This window comes from Cebus imitator, unplaced genomic scaffold (genome assembly GCF_001604975.1).
Source record: "Cebus imitator isolate Cc_AM_T3 unplaced genomic scaffold, Cebus_imitator-1.0 Scaffold205, whole genome shotgun sequence".
In the NCBI taxonomy this organism is placed as follows: domain Eukaryota; kingdom Metazoa; phylum Chordata; class Mammalia; order Primates; family Cebidae; genus Cebus; species Cebus imitator.
The window spans coordinates 2,743,909-2,763,446 of record NW_016107520.1 but is presented as its reverse complement, the minus strand read 5'-3'; the positions used below and the strand labels follow the sequence as shown (position 1 = coordinate 2,763,446).

The 19,538-nt window shown below is 39.4% G+C and overlaps 1 protein-coding gene across 1 annotated transcript in view; it reads right to left on the bottom strand.

The window, feature by feature from the left end:
* Window positions 1-19,538, bottom strand: part of PRLR (prolactin receptor) — a 163,023-nt gene that overhangs the window by 76,803 nt on the left and 66,682 nt on the right. The gene's annotated exons all lie outside the window — the stretch shown is intronic.

Here is a 19,538-nt window from a genome sequence, read left to right as displayed (position 1 = left end):
TAACCCACACTCGGACTTAGAAAAAAATGGCAATTCTTGAATGTTTAATTTTTTCCCTGGGTGTGAAAATGTTTAAGTACAAGTGACGTTTGGAAACCAACCTTCAGCAAATTTCTTCAGCCTATTCAGAAGTGAATAGGATGGCCAAACAAAGAAATATAGACATCTTCCACAGAAATTAGCACATATATAGAATCAGGGCTGGGGCTAAATGTGTAGTACCTAGGTTGAACTGAATATTGCAGAATTGGGGCTTTCTGAAATGGACTTTTCAGATGGTTTGCACATGGTTGTACCAAGCATATCTGGGATTTTTATGGAATCACCTGTCAATTTTAGATGGAGATGCTGAAGTTATCCTTCAGGAAATGGGGAGAAAAGGAAAGGCAGTATTTGCTCGAGTGGCATATCTTACAGCCACAACAAGGGAGAAAGAAGGCTGCGGAATTATTTAGTGAATTTAATAATGAGTACTTTTAAATATCTAAAGAAACAGTCTTGATTGCTAGTGTGGGCAGGACCATTCTTGAAAGCACCAATTATCTACCCAAAGCTTCTCAATGAAGCTGGAGAGGAAATTACTTGGAAACCTTCATATTCTAAATGCTAAGCAAGGAATAACAGTAAAATCTGGCTCCAACGCTAATTCTAAATTCTTTGGTGCAAGATAGTGCAAGATGTTTGCTTCCTTGTGCAAATTAGGAACAGGCAGTTTTAAGCAGTGGTATCTATTATGGTGGTGAGGTTGCAGAATATTAAATGACAAAGGCCATTTAGAACAGTGCTATGGCCAGGTTGTCTGGTCTTGACTCTTGGCTCCACCATTTACTTGCCGTGTGAGTTACTTAACCTCTGTGTTCTCATTTTCCTCACCTATAAGCTTGAGTGATTATAGCACCTACCATATAGGACTGTTCTGGGCATTACCTGTAATGTATTTCATGCGAAGTACCTGAGTGCCTGGGACGTAATTTCACCCAATAAATGTCAGCTATCTTCACTAGGTAGTTTCAACAAAGTTTCTATAAATGGTTGGTGTGAACTTACAGGTCTAAAAACAACAAAATAAAAAAGACAAAAAAGTTACGATTGTACAAATAGTCAACTTAGAGCCAGGGTCCCCAAACTTTTCCTATAAAGGGCAAGATGGTAAATATTTTCAGCTTTGTGGCTCATAGGGTCTTTGTTGCAACTACAAAACTCTGCTGTTGCAGTACAAAGACAACCATAGGAAATATGTTAAAGAATAGGTCTGGCTGTGTTTCAAAACACTTTATTTACAAAAACAGTTCTAAAACTTGTTGAGAACAGACCACGGGCTCTATTTTGCAAGCTCCTGATTTAGATGATTGTACACTGCTCCTGTCCAGGCAGCACTATCTTCTGGACACCATAGGTAAACGTTCTATTTCTGTCTGACGTTCCTCCCCTAGCAGCATGATTGACTCCCTCTGATCACCTTATGCAAAGCACCTCCTTACAGACACACAAACCTTGTTTGTTTTCTTCATGGCATGTATTGCAATTTCTAATTATCTGGTATATCTGTTCACTTATTTGTTTTCATTTTCCTCTCACCTAAATGTAAACTCAAGGAGGGCAGGACTCTTAATGCCCTATACTTCTAGCAATAACTGATTGATCCATAGTAGCAAAAAAAAATTTATTAAATGCAAGAATGAAATAATTACTGACGACAAAGAACTTGTACATTCTGACAATTCGATACACATATTAAGTCCTACCCTCAGTAAAACATGTTTATGTAGTCACGTATTTCTAAGAAAACAGCTATGCATTTGCTTTTAATATGCTAAGTTTATGAAAGAGATTTTCTTTCTAAAATAAATGGGCCTTTGAATAATATGAGTATGACAAGAACAATTTAAAACAACAACAACAAAAAAAATTAATGGGCCAATCATAATCTTTTTCCAGCTCACAGTTTACTCACTGCTGTTAATTGAAATCATGTGTTCTGTAGACATTTGGCCTTCTCTTAGCTCTAACACTCATCATTAATACATTTCTATTTAAGGCACCAGCTTTACATTCTTTTTTGTTTTGTATGATGCCACATATTTTCAAAAAGCTTACAAAAAAAAAACCCAAAACAACCAGTCCCTGAATCAGATGCTTCTTTATTTTTTTTCATGCTTAAGATTTAGCAGCCGGGCGCGGTGGCTCAAGCCTGTAATCCCAGCACTTTGGGAGGCCGAGGCGGGTGGATCACGAGGTCAAGAGATTGAGACCATCCTGGTCAACATGGTGAAACCCCGTCTCTACTAAAAATAAAAAATAAAAAAATTAGCTGGGCATGGTGGTGCGTGCCTGTAATCCCAGCTACTCAGGAGGCTGAGGCAGGAGAATTGCCTGAACCCAGGAGGCGGAGGTTGCGGTGAGCCGAGATCGCACCATTGCACTCCAGCCTGGGTAACATGAGTGAAACTCCGTCTCAAAAAAAAAAAAAAAAAAAAAAAAAAAGATTTAGCATAGTACTTGACACACAGTAGGTGCTTAACAGATATTTGTAAATGAACAAATGATTGAATCTTTATTGGGGCATTGTAGAACACTCTACAGTAAGTTAACAATTGAAAGGGGCTGTGATCCCTAGAAATGCAGGTAAACACAGAGATAATGTAATTTATGTGTTGTACGAGCACCAGAAAGTGAGAATAGGAAGAATGTAAAATCAAAATTAAAAAAACAAATTATTTTTAATTTAATTTAATACTTTCGAGATGAAGTCTTGCTCTGTCGCCCAGACTGGCTGCAGTGGTACAATATTGGCTCATTACAACCTCTGCATCCCAGGTTGAAGTGATTCTTATGCCTCAGCCTCCCAAGTAGTTGTTATTACAGGTGCATGCCACCATGCCTAGCTATTTTTTTTTTTTTTTGTATTTTTAGTAGAGATGGGGTTTAGCCATTTTTGCCAGGATCTCAAACTCCTGACCCCAAGTGATCTGCCCACCTCAGCCTCCCAAAGTTCCTTCAATTACAGGTGTGAGCCACTGCGCCTGGCCAAATTTTTAGGCAATGTTTTTAAAGAGGTAGGGTCTCACTGTGTTGCCCAGGCTGAACTTCAAGCCCTGGTCTAGAGCGATCCTTCCACCTCAACCTCTTGAGTAGCTGGGACTACAGACCCGCGAGGTAACTTTGCCTTTGATTTGCAGCATTTAGAGAAGACAGCCAGAGTTCCAGGCATAAAAAAGAGCAATGGGAACACTGTGTCTCTCAAATTACCATATGCATATTATTTACCAGCGTGGTGAGACAAGTAATGAATACATTAGGAGAATGGTGCTCATCCTTCTTTGTATTCTTGATGAAATATCAGCTCTGTCAAATCATCCCGAAGTGAATATGATGAGCTGTGGAAAGCTAGTTCTCACATCAGCCTGGTTCAACAAGCACTGAAAATTGATTTTCATAACTGTTTTATGCTGGAAAAGGGCACAGGAGCTTTCTGACTGCACAGAAATATCTGTTTTTTCTATCATCTATTGCTGGAGCATTCAATTGTCCTGAGGGTGATTTAATGAAAGAAGAATGAAATGAAGACAACAAGAGATATGTTTCTCTCCTCTGTTCGATGAATTATTGCAAGAAAAAGTGGGCAACCCCTAATTTATGTCTACTGTACACCAAGTAACTTCTTCCTTTCCAGCTAAGGGAAGAAGTCCCCACTCTACAGAACCTTAGGATTGGATGACTCTTTGGAGGTTGCCTATTCTTACCAAATGCACTCTTTGAGGTCCTAGTTGTGGCATGCCATATGTTAGAAGATTATTTGAACTCGTCTTGAGCATTTCCATGGCTTTCTCTATGCTTTTGTCCTACTTTTTATATACCACCATTGTTGCATTATTGCAACTTAGAAAATATGCTTGCTTTGCCCATATGACAATTAACACAGGGGTCTGCATTTACCTTTGCATCTCTAAAACTTTGCCAAGTGCCTAGTTCATGGCAGGCCCTCAACAAATGTGCACTGACAAGGAAAGAACAACCAAAAGCTTAATAGTTCAAATTAACACCTTTCTTCTCTTATTAGAAACTTCTTTACAGAATTGCATACAAAATAGTCTACATTTCTATTTGTCTATCAGTAACTCGGGCAATTGGAGGTTTTCAAAACATGGCTGATGCAGAGGGTATCTAAATGCTGCTGAGTAGAGAGAGATTTCCCTCCAAATTAATTAGGACAAATTAATTGTCCTTGCTAATTGCTTTAAGCAGGGCTGTTCCCAACAGACAACATACAATTTCCTTAAGTTGCTGGTGGTGTGAACTGGTTGACAAAGAACCTCCATAAATCCTAGTACTTCATCCGAGTACAACTTTGTCATGACTCTCAAATCCATGAGGAGGTTTTCTTATGAAGCTAGACCTGCTTGGTCACTTCCAGAATCTGGTTCTACCAACCAGTCATTGTAGGCATTTGATTTGACATATTTAGTAACAACTATTTAGAAAGGACTACACTAGCCCTCAGGGTGGGGGATATCATAGAGAACATATATAGATTTAAAAAATGAATTTCATGGCCCCAAGGAGCTCACAGTGTAGCAAGAAACAGGCATCCAAACAAATCAACTGCAGTGCCAGTTTGTAAGTGTATTGTTGAGTGTAGTTATTTCTTCATGACGTCCATCTCCTTGTAATCTGTGCATCATTTTATCACACTGCTGATTAAGTTCCTCCCATAAAGGGCTTTACACTTTGAAGAAGAGACTCACTTTAACAGAGCCCTTTCCTAAGCACTATTGTGTTCAGTATATGGGTGGCTGCCTTATTTCCTAACTGAAGGCTGGGGAACACCTCCATGCCTCCCTCATGTATGTGTCATCATTATAACTCCTTCTTCGAATAGAAGTCAGGAACACAATGGGGTATCCCACAGATGGTCAATGGTTTAGAATTGTGGAGACTTAATTCCTCTCTCTGCAGGAAAGGATGGAGGCCTCAGAATGTCTAGACCTAGAGTGATGAAAGACAACCTCAGTACTTTTCTGAGACAAATGCTTCTGCCAGAGTGACTCTTTAATCCACCAGGCAATCAGATCAGTTTTCAGAAAATCCAGTTTGTGCTCTTATTTAGACCTCTAAACCTTTTTGGAGCAAGGTTTCTTTCCTTCTTTTGCAAATGAGCTGGAGAATATGCAAGGAAGATGGAAGTGGAGCTATCCAACTGGGTTGGGGACAGGAATCTACCCCCTTCACCACACACACACACACACACACACACACACACACACACACACACAAACACACATACCCCCTACTCCTATCTAAACTCGAGGGCCAAAAATGGGAAAGGATGTTGAGGAGGAGAGTAGCATGCTGATCTGAGCACCATTCTCTCTTCCACAAATCGTCCCATCTATCAGGCCATTATTAGAGGTCAGTCCCTTTTGTCCTACCAAAGGTAAATGACTAGTCATACAATTTTATGTTTCATAATTTCTTAAATATAAACCCAGCTAGAAAGATTTAATGCAACAGTAGTGGAATAACAGCCACAGCTGGGAAAGTGAATGGTCATGTTTGTGATTGGTTCTGTTTCTGGGAGACCCACTGTCGTGAAACTAGTTACCATATCCCTCAACTTTCCCGGAGATCTGCTACGCATCTAGCATCATTGCTTTCAACTGTGCATGGGCAACATCATTGCCACTTCTCCCCTCATTTCCGGAAGCATGAAATGCCTTCTTAGGTTCATAGGGGTCTGCTACTATTTCCATCTCAGGAATTATAAAAACACAATTTTAAACAGCAAATTTCTTGCTTTGTTGAAATGAAATGCATTTTCATTTCATTCAACCATTTTTCACTCAAAGTAGGAGTTGACAATCAGACAATTTATGTCTTGCGGGACAGAGCTTAACTGGGGACCAAATGGTAATGGGACTCATGATAGCTAAAAGCCGTGATTGTCCAATGTTCTTGGGATTAGTTGAGAAAAATGTTTTGTAAAAATCAGGGCCTCAAAATAAAGAATAAATCCTAAAACAAGAGAGGTAAACTTAAAACAATCACAATTTAAATGAACCAGAATATAGAAGAGATTCAAAGTACTATTGATTTTCAGAAGAAAATCCTTGGTTTATACATGGACAAATATATTCTAGTGCTCAAAAAAGAACAGACAATAATATGTGACAAAAAAGAAAAACAAAAAACAACGGTTTGTCAAATTCATATGGTACTTTTTATGCAATCAAATGGATAACAAGATTGTCACAGGACAGATGTGTCGGATTCACTATAGAATTAGAAGAAAATTGCTCTTGAAATCTCAGGAGTACGATATGTAAAATATATTATATGTATAATACAGATAGAAAAACAACAGAGAATTAATCATAGGTTTAAGTTTTATACTCATTGGTAAGGCAGTGAATTTTAGAGTTGTTTTGGCTAAGTGCCCTGAGTTGGATAATGTTGCAATCTACCCTTCTAAGTATTTCAAACTGCCTTTTTAAAAAATCGCAGTTATTTTTGCCTTAATTATCTAGAAAACTGCTTCAATCTCCACTTCACTTTATATAATCAATTTTTAGATGTGGATTAATTAGTCCATACGTACCAACGATATTTCAACCATTCAATTTGGGCTGAAGTTGGAGTATAGGGTTTTTGAGAATTGGTGATTTTTGTGCCTGGATGATGCCAATAAAGGGGGTCGAAGATTCAGTTTCTAGCCTTTCCCCTCCTCTCTCAAAAGGTTTAATTTTATCTGGGGTAGATAGCCACTGTTTCCTGAAAGCTACTATGTGAGCTGAGAAGGAGCAAGGATGGAAGAGAGTGAGTCTTGATGCTGAGCAGATTTGGGGTGGAATCCAAGCTCCCCTACTAATTGGTCATACCAACTTGGACAAGCTTTCTTCTTTAGAAGGTTTAGATTTTTCATTTGTAAGAAGAATAACAGCATTACTTGATAAAATTGTTGCAAGGATTAAGTAACTGTAGATGAGCACCTGGTACAAAGTACATGCACAATAAATACTAATTCCTTCCTTCTCTCAGAAATGAAAGAATCTTTGAAGGAATTTATAATAGTTCAAATCTTGATTTTAATAGACTTTTAAAAACTCAACATTTAAAAAAAATTACATATTGCAAACAAGTTAATTCCTAGTTTTAAATATAACAATAACATCATTTGTACTTAAGTATCAAAAAAGAAACATATTACAGGTACCATGTAAGTTCTAAGGGATCTTGGAAGTATATACAGATTCAGAATTTTATATATGCAAGATATATACACATATACAGAATTTCTTTTATTTTGAGGACAGATGATCCCTCTTAAGTTTTAGAAGAATGCTGTAAAATAGTGCCTTGGACTCCAAAGCACCAAATAAATAAAGTTCATCATCTTTATCTACCATGTATCTGAAATTCTTGGAAATCAAAATGTTGAGTTGCTTAGTAACTATTTTAGTATAATCAGTATGCAGCTCTGTGTACATCTGACCAACTTTAAAAGACCCAAGATTTTATTACTGTGGGAGTTAAAGTTATCAGAATGTCTATTACCTGTTTTGTTTGTGGTTTTCATAGCATCTTTCTTTATTTCTTCTGACTCAGCCAAATGTGATACTCCAGATCTGAGGGGTAACTGGCTGACATAGTTTGGAAAACCTAAGGAAGCTGTATAGTTTTAGAAAATTAAAACCTTTGATAATAATCCTATAAATATCCAGTTTTCATCCAGCTCAAATATATAATACTGCAACAGAGTAGCAGACAACTAAACTTTTAATGCAATTTCTGATAAGTGTTGTTGCTATTTTGGATACACTTCAAAACGTAAGGATCTCTGCTAAAGAGCTGTAGTGACCCTAATTTATAGTTTTATCATCTACTTGTTTATTTAAACACATCGTGAAGATACTACAATATTTCTAGTGTGTGCCTCCAATCAATGCCATTGTATTTACTATGATTTGCCTTTAAGTAAGAACTTGACCCAAGATATCAATAATTTAGACCTTTTCAGTGGGATATTTCATAGCATGATTTGGTGCACAGATTAATCAAGAGTAAAAGTGATTTTCTACATAGCCAAAATCACCCAGGAAGGCAGCTACCTAGTCTTAAATAGGTGGTATTCTTGCTTTAGTCTATCATAGAGCCCACTTCTTCCTCCTCATTCTTTCTTACCACAGAGTGAGGATCAGTCTACAGTTTTCCATTAGAAACACATTTTTCTAATTGAAGAAACACAAACAGGCCCCAAACATCTCCTGGTGGTTTTTGTTCTTGTCACTGTTGAAATGCAATGATGGGCTGTGCTTTTGGAAAACAGAGCCTTCTGCCTACGACTTATGCACTTTTTGCAGACTTGCTATCTAAATTTCCCTTAAAACAACAAACAGGATAGTGCTGTCAGACTACTTATGCATGACAACTCTAAGCTGGGTTAAAATGATTTAATGTATAAGATAGTTCATTGCCATGCAGTATTGAATTAAATTATCTACATTTTCTGAAAATACAGCTGCATGCTTAATAGTGGGTTATAAAGTTAAGGCCTACAAAGGAAAAGATATATGATAAATATTAGAAAGATATTAAAAGATATATAATAGATACTTGACTGACAGTAGTATATGAAAACCATAAAATGAGACCATAGGAGGTAAGAATAGTCTTACCTATAAAAAAAAGTCTTATTTCACATGCATTGGAGGGGACAGGACAAAGTACGAGCTGAAAGAGACGTTTTTTTCCCAGAATAATCAATGACAAAGCACCTGAAAGTTTAGCTTTCTAGAGTAAATTACATGTTGTTTTTGCGGGAAGCGGCTGCATTCCCTCCAGGAACAAGCTACTGATTGTTGCTCATAGTAGGCATATAAAACACCTTTGTTGGATGGATGAAGGAATGAAACTGATTTGATAAAGTGCAAACATCAGCATTGAGGGGAACTATAGGGTTTCACCATCCAGGCAATATCTCTGAGGCTATGGTAAACAATATTGCTATTTACCAATATTTTTCTGGCTCGCCTACCCTTCTGGGTACACAGGAGGGCCTTGCTTGCTCTACTGAATTTGGGCATGGCTGTGTGAGCCATGAAACGTAAGCAAGAGTGACTTAAGTCCCTTCCAGCTGGTGGTTTCTAAGAGTAGTGTGTGATCCTCCACACTACTCTTGCCTCATAGCAATGGTTGTGGAATCATGAGTTGATATGGAAAGTTGTAAAATGGAAGCAGCAGTTTGGATTGCTAAGCCAACAAAAGAACAGCTGCTCTGGATAATTGTTTAGATGTACAGCCGACTTTGAGCAAGAAATAAACCCTTGTTGTAAGTCGATGCATGGAGGAGGATATATTTCATAGATGAGCCAGATGACCAATAATAGCTTGCATACAACTTCTGTGTGAATTTGACACTCTCCCATCCACGGGTTCGAGTCTGTTCTCTCTTCCCCTTTGATTGGGGTGGCAAAGTGATGCTGCATGACCACCATGACTAGGCTGAGTAGCTTCTCTTAGAGCATCCATTGTCTTGGAATTCTTGTTCTCTTCATGCTCCCTCTCAGAATCCAGCCACAATACAGCCTGAGCCCCCGAGAGGGTTCACATATAGGTGTGTTTGTCAAGACGCCAGCTGATCTGAGTCATCTCAGCCGGGCACCAAACATCTGAGTAAGGAAGCCTCCAGCTGATTTCATTTCCCCAGACATTTCAGTGTTCACAGTTGAGAACCCAGACATTACACAACAGACATAAGACGTCGCCACTGTGTTGTGTCTTATTTCCTGACTCACAGAACTTGTGAGCACAATAAAATGATTGCTGTTTTAAACAAGTTTTGGGGTTGTTTGTTATAAAGCAACTAGTTGACTGGAACAAACTGCTGGGGCTGGTGTGTTACCACATCATAATTTATCCCATCCTAATAGAAAGGTGTTTTTCAGGAATTCACAAAGTGTACATAACGAAGTAAGATGAAAAGTACTATTTTCGGTTTTTTTTTGGTGTTAATGTCTTCTTTGGTACCACCATTCTAGGGAAGTTATGCAGGTGTAATCTGTGTGATCCATTCTCCTTAACTATGAACCACATTTCCACTGTCTCATTCATGTATGTAAGCTTTTGTAAGCTGAATTCACTGGGGCATAGCAACTTTTACTATTTTATCCAGGCAAGATTTATGCTGCAAATAACTGTATCCCTCTGTGCCTTAAGGAAATAAGTGGTACATTAAAGAATATTTATGCATGATAAGATGCGTGAATAAAACTGGGAGGCTTATATTGTGGGACAATTGATGTGTCAGAATAGGTGGTGTCTACACTATTACTACATTAGATGCAGGTTTCAGATATTACCATGTAGGTTGAGAGGCTTAGGAAATATTGCTCCCTCCCACCTTCAAATTATCACAAAATATTTTAGCATAGAAGAAGATCGCCAATATTGTACACAACAATAATAGTAATGAGCTAGCTGACTTCCAAGGTTCTACACCTCTAAAGACAAATGAACACCATGAATCCACACTAGTACAAGTATTATCTGAGTAAGGTCTAGTTCACAGCTTCTTAATTAAACTTTGTAGGCCAGTTTCATTCTTCACAATATATTGGGAGTCATGTACCCTAGAGAAAATATAACATGCATATTTTTAGTTTGCCAAGAAGTCAAAGTAAATATTCCAACAAAAGAAAAAACCAGTCCAGAGCAAGGAACTAACCCTCCCCTGAAGACAATGATATACATGATCATTTCATGTCATTCATTTCTCTCTCACAGCAACAAGCCAGGCAAAATGAAGAGAAGTGGATAAAGGCCCCTGTACTGGATTGATGTGTACATTTCCTAAATATCACATGACTTAACAGATGCAGGCTAGGGTACTGGCAGGCATGGAACTTGGTATCCATAAGAACTGGAATTAAATCACAGTTCCTGTTACCATACTCTTTGACCTTAAGCAAATAACTTTTTATGCCTTGATTTCCCTTCTCTTTGATATGGAGACAATAATATGATCCTTCAGGGTTATTCTGTATAGGGAAATCATGTATACAAAGTGCCTGGTATAACATGAGCACTTAATAAAGGATGGCTATCATTATTACATTTTAATAAAAAAGATGATTAGTAGCAATCCTTCCAACACAAAGCTATACAGATTTGCTTCCTGATAACTTGCTGAGGGAACTACAATTTTGGATTCTTGGTGAAGGCTTTACAATGTTCTTTTATCTTGCTGTCTTATGTTGCCCCACCAGGCCAATTCATCTGAGATTTTCTCTTTCAAAAGATATGTAATCATCAGCTTGAAAGCTGCCTGTCCAGGTCTGTGGGCCAAAGATTTAGACTCTCATCTTTGAGGCCTTATTGCTCACAAAAGCCATATGTAAAACTGGCTGGGAAGTGGTAATTCCCTTCTGGGCTTTCATCAGTGACACTGAAATGATTGCTGTTTTATAACAAGCAAATGGAGGAAGTGATTTGCAAGCCAATGATTCATACACACAGCTAGTGTTGCTAGAACTAAGAAATTCTAAGAAATTCTAAGAAAAATCTAAGAAATTATTTGATTAGCTCAGGGTAGGTTACTGCTTTTATGAGTGTCTTTTCCCATTTCTTGCTCATCATTCTGCCAACTGTTCCCCACCATTGTAAACACACACACACACTACACACACACACACACACACTCTCTCTCTCACACACACCATTATTATTTCTGCAAGGCTACAGGAAGTCAGCTGCCTTACCCGAGTGTGGTCCTCTAGACCCAAAGATGATAGGCGCCCATTTGGTCAAGTCTGAGAAGGATCTCAATCCCAAATGTCATCCCAGGTTGCCCTACTTGCAGCAAAGTCTGTTGGTAACGAGGTTCCTCGGCTCCAGAAAGTGCCCACTGGACAGATTTCAAAACCAGTCGTACAAAACAAATGATTCCTTTAATTGGTTTTGATAATTTTCTCAGATCTCAGAGGATATGTTACCAAAAATGAGATTCCAAAGTTTAAGATTAAATAAAATATATGTGAATATATTTCCTACATCAAATGGAAGGAATAGTTTCTAGGTAGAAAACTCATAGAATTATAGAACTCTGAAGCTTAAAGTCCTCTGAGAAGTAAAGGTATCTAAATTCTTGTTCGATATTTGAGGAAGCAAGGACTCTGAAAGCTTGCACTGGATGCTTGAATAACTCAGGCATAGAAATTCCTGGAGACTCTGAAAATGATCTCTCAACTATTTTAGTGCCTAAAGACTTTTTGACACATTTCTAACTGTAGTTATTTAGTATCACTCTGTCCTTCCTATTTTTAACTTATTTATTTATGTATTTATGATAATCATAAAGGAGCTGAGGTCAAGTCCTTCATATATGTAGAAATATTACTGACTCTTGTGAGGTTGCAGAGAAAAAGGAATACTTTTATGCTGTTGGTGGGAGTATAAATTAGTTCAACCATTGTGGAAGACAGTGTGGCAATTTCTCAAAGACCCAGAGGCAGAAATACCACTTGACCCAGCAATTCCATTACTGAGTACATATCCAAAGGAATATAAATCATTCTATTATAAAGATCCGTGCATGCATGTTTATTGCAGCACTGTTCACAATAGCAAAGACATGGAATCAACCCAAATACCCATTAATGATAGACTGGATAAAGAAAATGTGGTACATGTACACCATGGAATACTATGTAGCCATAAAAAGGAATGAGATCGTGTCCTTTGCAGGGACATGGATGGAGCTGGAAGCCATTATCCTCAGCAAATTAATGCAGGAACAGAAAACCAAACACCACGTGTTCTCACTTATTAGTGGGAGCGGAATGATGAGAACACATGAACATATTTCGAGGAAGAACACACACTGGGGCCTGTTGGGAGAGGGGTGAAAGGGAACCAGAGCATCAGGAAGAATAGTTAATGGATGCTGGGCTTAGTACCTAGGTGATGAGATGATCTGTGCAGCAGACCACCATGGCACACGTTTACTCATGCAACAAACCTGCATATCCTGCACATGTACCCCTGAACTTAAAAGCTGAAGATAAAAAATATTAAATCATATGAATATATAAATATACCTTTACAGCTTTTATAAAAAAGAAATGTTACTGACTACCAGCAGGAATGCTTGTTTTTTGAACTGCCTTCTCAATAACAGTGATGGATCTACACTTTCTTGCCTGATTCATGTTGTAATCAATTCTACTCATTTGTGAAGCTGAGGTGAGGTGTGTGGCCAAGAAACAGATGAAGCCAATTTGTACACACATGCAAAAAGAGCACCTCGTTAATTTCAGAATATAACCAATTGTGCTAACTGGTTTCACCTCTTTGATCACATAAGCCACAGCTCAAAAAACCCATAAACTACTGGTAGCAAGGAAGAATAATGAATAAGTGTATGAATTAAAATGCCCTTGTAAGAACAAATATTTGTTTAACAAAACTTAAAAATGGAAGCCATTCATCCTTAATGATACCTGGGAGTTGGATGCTCTTTCGTAGTTGATGAAATGGGCAACCATCATCTTTAAGATGTAGAAATTGAGGATTCGTAGGATTAAAGGAACTGCTGGAGATTCCAATGTTAATGAGTCACTCCCAAGGCTTGAAACTAGGACCAGGACTTATTCCACCGTAATCTGGTGATTTTAGGCTCTTAGCTTTAGAAAAAAGGTACAATGGCTTACAAAGATATTTCTAACTCATTATTAAAATGAAATTCAAACAAAAGATAATTTATGATTTCACAAACAGTTCTCTCCAGCTGTAAGCAGGAAAGTGAAGGAAAAACTATATAAATGCACAGATTTTTACAGATTGCTTACATGGGCAGAACCATGCAAGTTCATCTTCCTTACTTGGTAATGTTTGTTTTTACCATATTCCAAATTATTCAGGTGCTTATTTTGATTACCACCGGTAATATAGTTTATAATTATGTTTACTGCCATGTTACCAAAGAACTAAGTAAGTTAAACCGTTGACTCCATCTCTCCAGTTGCTCAGGATAAAAAAAAAAAAAAAAAAACCTTCGAATGATCCTTGATTTCCTTCTCTCTCTCATTTATTCCAATCCAACCCAAAGGTGAATCCTGTTGACTATTTTTAAATGAGACATTAAAAAATGCGATTTCCTCTCACTTCCCCTACTTGCAATACCGAGGTCTAAGTGATATTTGCCTGGATAAATGTCTGCATTCGCCTCCCAATGGGTCTCCCCACTTCTCTTCTTGCCCTTCAGTTTATTTTTAGCACAGGAGCCAGTATACTTCTTTTAGAACGCAAGTTAAATCATATCACTTTTCTGTTCAAAACTGCTTCCCATCTCATTCAAAGTAAAAGTCAAAGTTATACAATGACCTACAAGACTCTTCAGGATCTGGCCTCCAGGCATCCCTCTGAAATCACCTCCTACCAACACTTTACCCACACTTATATGGACCACATTTGGCCGGTATGGTCTTTTTGATGCTCCTGAACATACCAGGCAGGTTCCTGAGGCCAGGGCTTATGAACTTGCTGTTCCTGCCATCTACAATGCTCTTCCTCAAATGTCTTTCATGGATTGCTCTCTCAGCTTACTGTGTTCAAAGTTATCATCTCTGCGAGTCCTGTATCAGTTCTGCCTTTTGACCTAGGTTGGAAGGGATCTCTCTTCTCCAAACTTCTAGAAAACATTCTGAATACCAAGAGCTCCTTCCCCTGTGGCCCTGAGCCCACTTCCAAGACATGCAGACTGTGAGATGAAACCTCATGGAAGAATTACACATGCTAGGTGGGTCTGCTTTTCACTAAAGCTTTCTCAAGTCTGTGACTATACTCTTCCTTCCAGGACGTCTCGTTGCATCCTTAATTCAGCTCCTAATTCAAAACCAAGCTCATGGACTATTTCAAGCTCTGGACCATGAGCTTGGCTCTGAACTAGGAGTTAAATTGGGGATGCCATGAGATATCCTGGGAGAAAGAGTGTAGTCACAAGACTCGAGGAAGCTATTGTCCTGCCTGAGCATTCTGTCCCTAGACACATCAATATCAGGCTGTTCTTTTCCTGCAGATGGTCCTGCAAAGCTTTCCTTTATGGAAACTGTATGTCTGAGGCCAGAGCAGTATCTTATATCTGAAATATGCACTTCTTACCAGGTCTGGGGGCAGAACCTACTGGTGGTCCAAATTTACATCAGCACAATATCCTCTTGACTTCCTATGGAAGGCCTAGATTTTGGGAGTAGTGGGCATCAGGATATTTCAAGGAGGCTGAGGTATAGATGCTACCATATCCATCCTGACCACCATTTCCTGGTTGATGATAAGCCCTTCCAGGGAGGACTTGCCTCCTTCCCTTAACAGAGCTGAGTTTGATGGCTCTTCAGGGTTACTTATGCCACATCCAATGTATGTACAGAACACAGATGAGGAAGCTCAGCACAGGGTCGAAGCATGTCCACACTGGACAGGGCCGTAGGTCCTCATTCATTCAACACCTTCTTCTACTCATGGAAACCTGAAGTTCCAACAAGACACTCAGGCATCTACTTTAAGCACACATACCCTCATCTCCTCAGTCAGTGAAAAGCCTGAAAAGGCAAGGGAAAAAACAAAGAGATAAAATTCCCTTTTATCCTTGGAACTAAAATTTCCCTTCTTGAAAAGACATCTATCTTCATATTTTAATACTACTTTTGGTGATTTCTGGAAGCCTTTAAAGGTCACCTTAAAAATACTTTTTCTGTGTGTGTTCCCACTAATACCTTCTTCCCAGCTGAGAAATCGGATTAATTTTCCATTAATATATTAATTAAAAATTTGTTCCTTTCTTGTTATGTTCTCCCCATGGTATGAAGCTTCCTCTATAAGCCAAATTTATCCACTAGCTTCACATTTTGAGTATTTAGAGAACCTGTGGATTGTGCTGAAAATGGTGATTCTTTTCTCAAAGTCGTGGATGGCAGGGATGTTAGCACTGGCATCCGAGTCTTTGCACTACCTGTATTCTCACAACAGCAGAGGAAGATGAAGGCTGTTATTCCTGTCGTCTTTGATCCATGAAAGGTAGACCTCCAGCACCCTGAGCAGGCATCACAGTCTGCTGCAATTGCTTGTATGCCTGCTGTTTATTTGTTGCCTTCCTGAAGTAGACCATGTGTGTATTGTGAGCAGGAGAGGGTCTTTTTGGCTTGTGTTATTTCCAGTTATAACCCAGTGAAAGGAAGGAAAGAAGATGATCAGGGAATGAAGAAGGAATCCAGAAATGTCTAAAGATAACTGATGATTCACAGGGAGGCTTCTGATTTGCTTACTGTTTATAAAAGCTGTATTCATATTAAGTACACAAGAATAATTTGCTAGCATAGTCCACAGCTTTGAGTTTTACGTCTGTCCCACATTCTTGTTTTCAGAACTTCCTTTTCCTCACTCCTCATGATTCTAGTGGAAGTGTTAACTCACAGGCTTACCTTGCCCAATAAAGGGATGAACATGTGCCCCTTGCTGGCCAGTGACTGTGCCCAAGCCCCTCTGGACTCATTGCTAAGTCCAAGAGTGAGCACACAACTCAAGCAAGGACAGCGGGTTCTTTTTATGGGGACAGACTCTGGGAGAGAATCTCTTTCCTTCTGGGATTGTGAGCTGCAAGGAACTTAAGAACCTGGCTGGAGCCCGTCTTTCATTCCACATGGAGAAAGCTTGTCAGAGCAGGAAGTCAACACAGATGAAAGCGGAGATGAGAGAGAGGAAGGGAAGGAGAGAGGGCAGCTGCTGCTGAACACTGCGTGCGATTATGTCTGAAGGTCAGTCCACAGTTCAGATTTTTGAGCTAATTATATGTATTTATACATTTATTTTTGTTTAGGTCTGTTTGAGTTACACTTACAACCAAAAATGCTTGATAAAAAGGTGACATGGAACCAGCGTAAGTGATTGAGTGGGGTTTCATGTTCTACAGTGTGGAAAAAGCAATATGAGTCAGCGTTCCTGGCCTCATGGAAGGGATCAGGATTACAGTTCTAGTGACCCACTCATAGCCCTTCATCCTGCACTGACTTCAGTCAAAAGTCACCACTGTGGCAACTAACTGCTTTGGCATCTTTCGGCCTTCTCTCGGCCTCCAGAGAACCATTACGGCTCTCCCTTTTCTTCTGAGGGTACTCCAGCCAAGAAAGGAAAAAAAAGGCAAAAAGCATTTTCCTCTTGGCTTAGACCCATTGCCCCATCTAAGTCAGAAAAACTACAGACCTGCATCTGCTTTAACCCAGAAAAAACTAGAGTGTCACCAGAGAGCCCTCCACTCTACTGAGACAAATAAACAGTGTCAGCAGGACAGAAAGTCCTTGAATTTCAAGGTAATGCTTGGCCATTAAGCAAGCATGTTAAGTTAGCAAACAAGTCTGGCCTGTCCAAGCACTGCGCCACCAGAGCTCCGGCAGACCTAAGGAATGTGGCAAATTCCTTGAGGCAGTTGTTTACATAGAAACCCAAGCACCTCCTTTCATTGTAACAGCTTAGTTCATGATGTTGGTATGGAGTTTTAGGGCATTTTCTGTATTTTCCACTAAAGCTATGTTAACAAGCAACATTTGTACTTTCTTTTGCCCTCTGTTATCAATTGCAACCCAAGCCACCAATACTTGGGACAGTATCATGGGCATTTGTGGCTGGGTCTGCATTTGTCAGAAGGAACTCTTCTCTTCAGTCTGCTTCTAAGTTAGCCCTGGGACTTTATTCATACCTAGAATGACTTTTATTAAATAAGGCATGTTAGAGATGAACTATAAAAGTGACCCAATTGTACAGCCTAATGTGACAACACTCTTGCAGAGGAAAAGTGACTGAGACGGGGAAAGGAGCCAGAGAGGAAGAGCATTGCCCACGGTACAGGAGCAATTATCTCATGGGCTGAGCTGTGTTACTCTGTAGCAGAGGCAGGCAAACTGCTGCTCTGGACCAACTCCAGTTCACCATCAAGCTAAAAAATGATTTTGACATTTTCGAATAGTTGAAAACATTTTAAAATGAAATATCTTGTGACATGTCACAATTGTATGAAATTTCTATTTCAGTGTTAATTCATGAAGTTTTACTGGAACACAGCCATGCCTATTCCTTTACAAAGTGTCTATGACTGCCTTCATGATACAATGACAGATTTGGGTAGCTGGTGAAAATCCCTTTGCAAAAATTTAATCAGTGAGAAAATTATGGCAGTGAGGGAGATCTGATCTAGCCATCCCTGCTCTTACCTTTAGTGGTCAAGCTGCCTTAATTACTCTTGGGCTTAGGCCAAGATAACTTTGGAAGACCTTTACGTTATAGTTTAAATGATAATAGCCCCTCCCCAAAAGTCAGCTACCTTTGTAAAGCTATGAGAAACCCTCAGTCTTTGAGGAGAGGAGCTTGAATTCTGCTAAGGTGTAGGCTGGTCACAAGATATGCAAATTCCCCAATTACTCCTGCAGACAACAGATAACATCACTATTGCAGATAGGCCTTTTGAGATATCCTTTCAGATTTTTGCATGTCAGACACAGATGGCTCCACTTGCACACAGGTTCACCTGGACCTGCCAAACCACCCCGATGGCTCCACCTATAAGTGAATCAGTTCAAGCAGATAGCTTGGACCCCTTATGATTTCTTCTCTGCTTCAACCAATCAGCAGCAAGCACCCATTTCCTAGCCACCCCCACCTCTTCCCCCAAACTGTCTTTGAAAAACCACTAGCCCACAAGCCTTCGATAAGACTGATTTGAGTAATAACTCTGTCTCTCACATGGTGTGGCCGTCCTTGTGTCAATTAAACTCTTTATTGCCATGCTGTGGTCTTTCTTTGTGCAGTGGGCAGGAAGAACTCATTGGGCAGTTACATTTTATAGAGGCCATGTAACCTGCAAAAGCAAAACTACTTCTATGTAGTGAGTTACAAACATAATCTGCTGACCCTTTCTCTGCAACGATCTTTCTTTCAGGGCTATTGATTACATTGCTATTCCTTGGAAGACATCAGAGAAGCATATGATACAATGAAAAAAGGCAACCAGAGTTGTCATTCTGGCTTCATGCCGAGCTACCTGTGCAACCCTAGAAAGTGATTTAACTCTTGTCAGGCCTTACTTCCCTCCTGTTGTACCTTATTTTAGAGCTGGTAACCTCATTTCAACTCTAAAAATTATCTGATCTTGCAAAAGCCTGGTTGCAAAGGGATAGGTTGGATGGTTGGGAGCACATTCATCATGACCAAAGATTAATGCTAGGAAAGGGGCCTAGGTGGGATCTTTGTTCTACAAAAGTATACAGCATCACTGTTTTATGAGGCATCCTGATCTCTAAAATCACCACTTTAATCCACATGACTTTATTTTCAAAACTGTGGCCATAATCACGAATCAAAGTGAATTAAAAAATCAGAGGACCGGGCCGGGCGCGGTGGCTCAAGCCTGTAATCCCAGCACTTTGGGAGGCCGAGGCGGGTGGATCACGAGGTCAAGAGATCGAGACCATCCTGGTCAACATGGTGAAACCCCGTCTCTA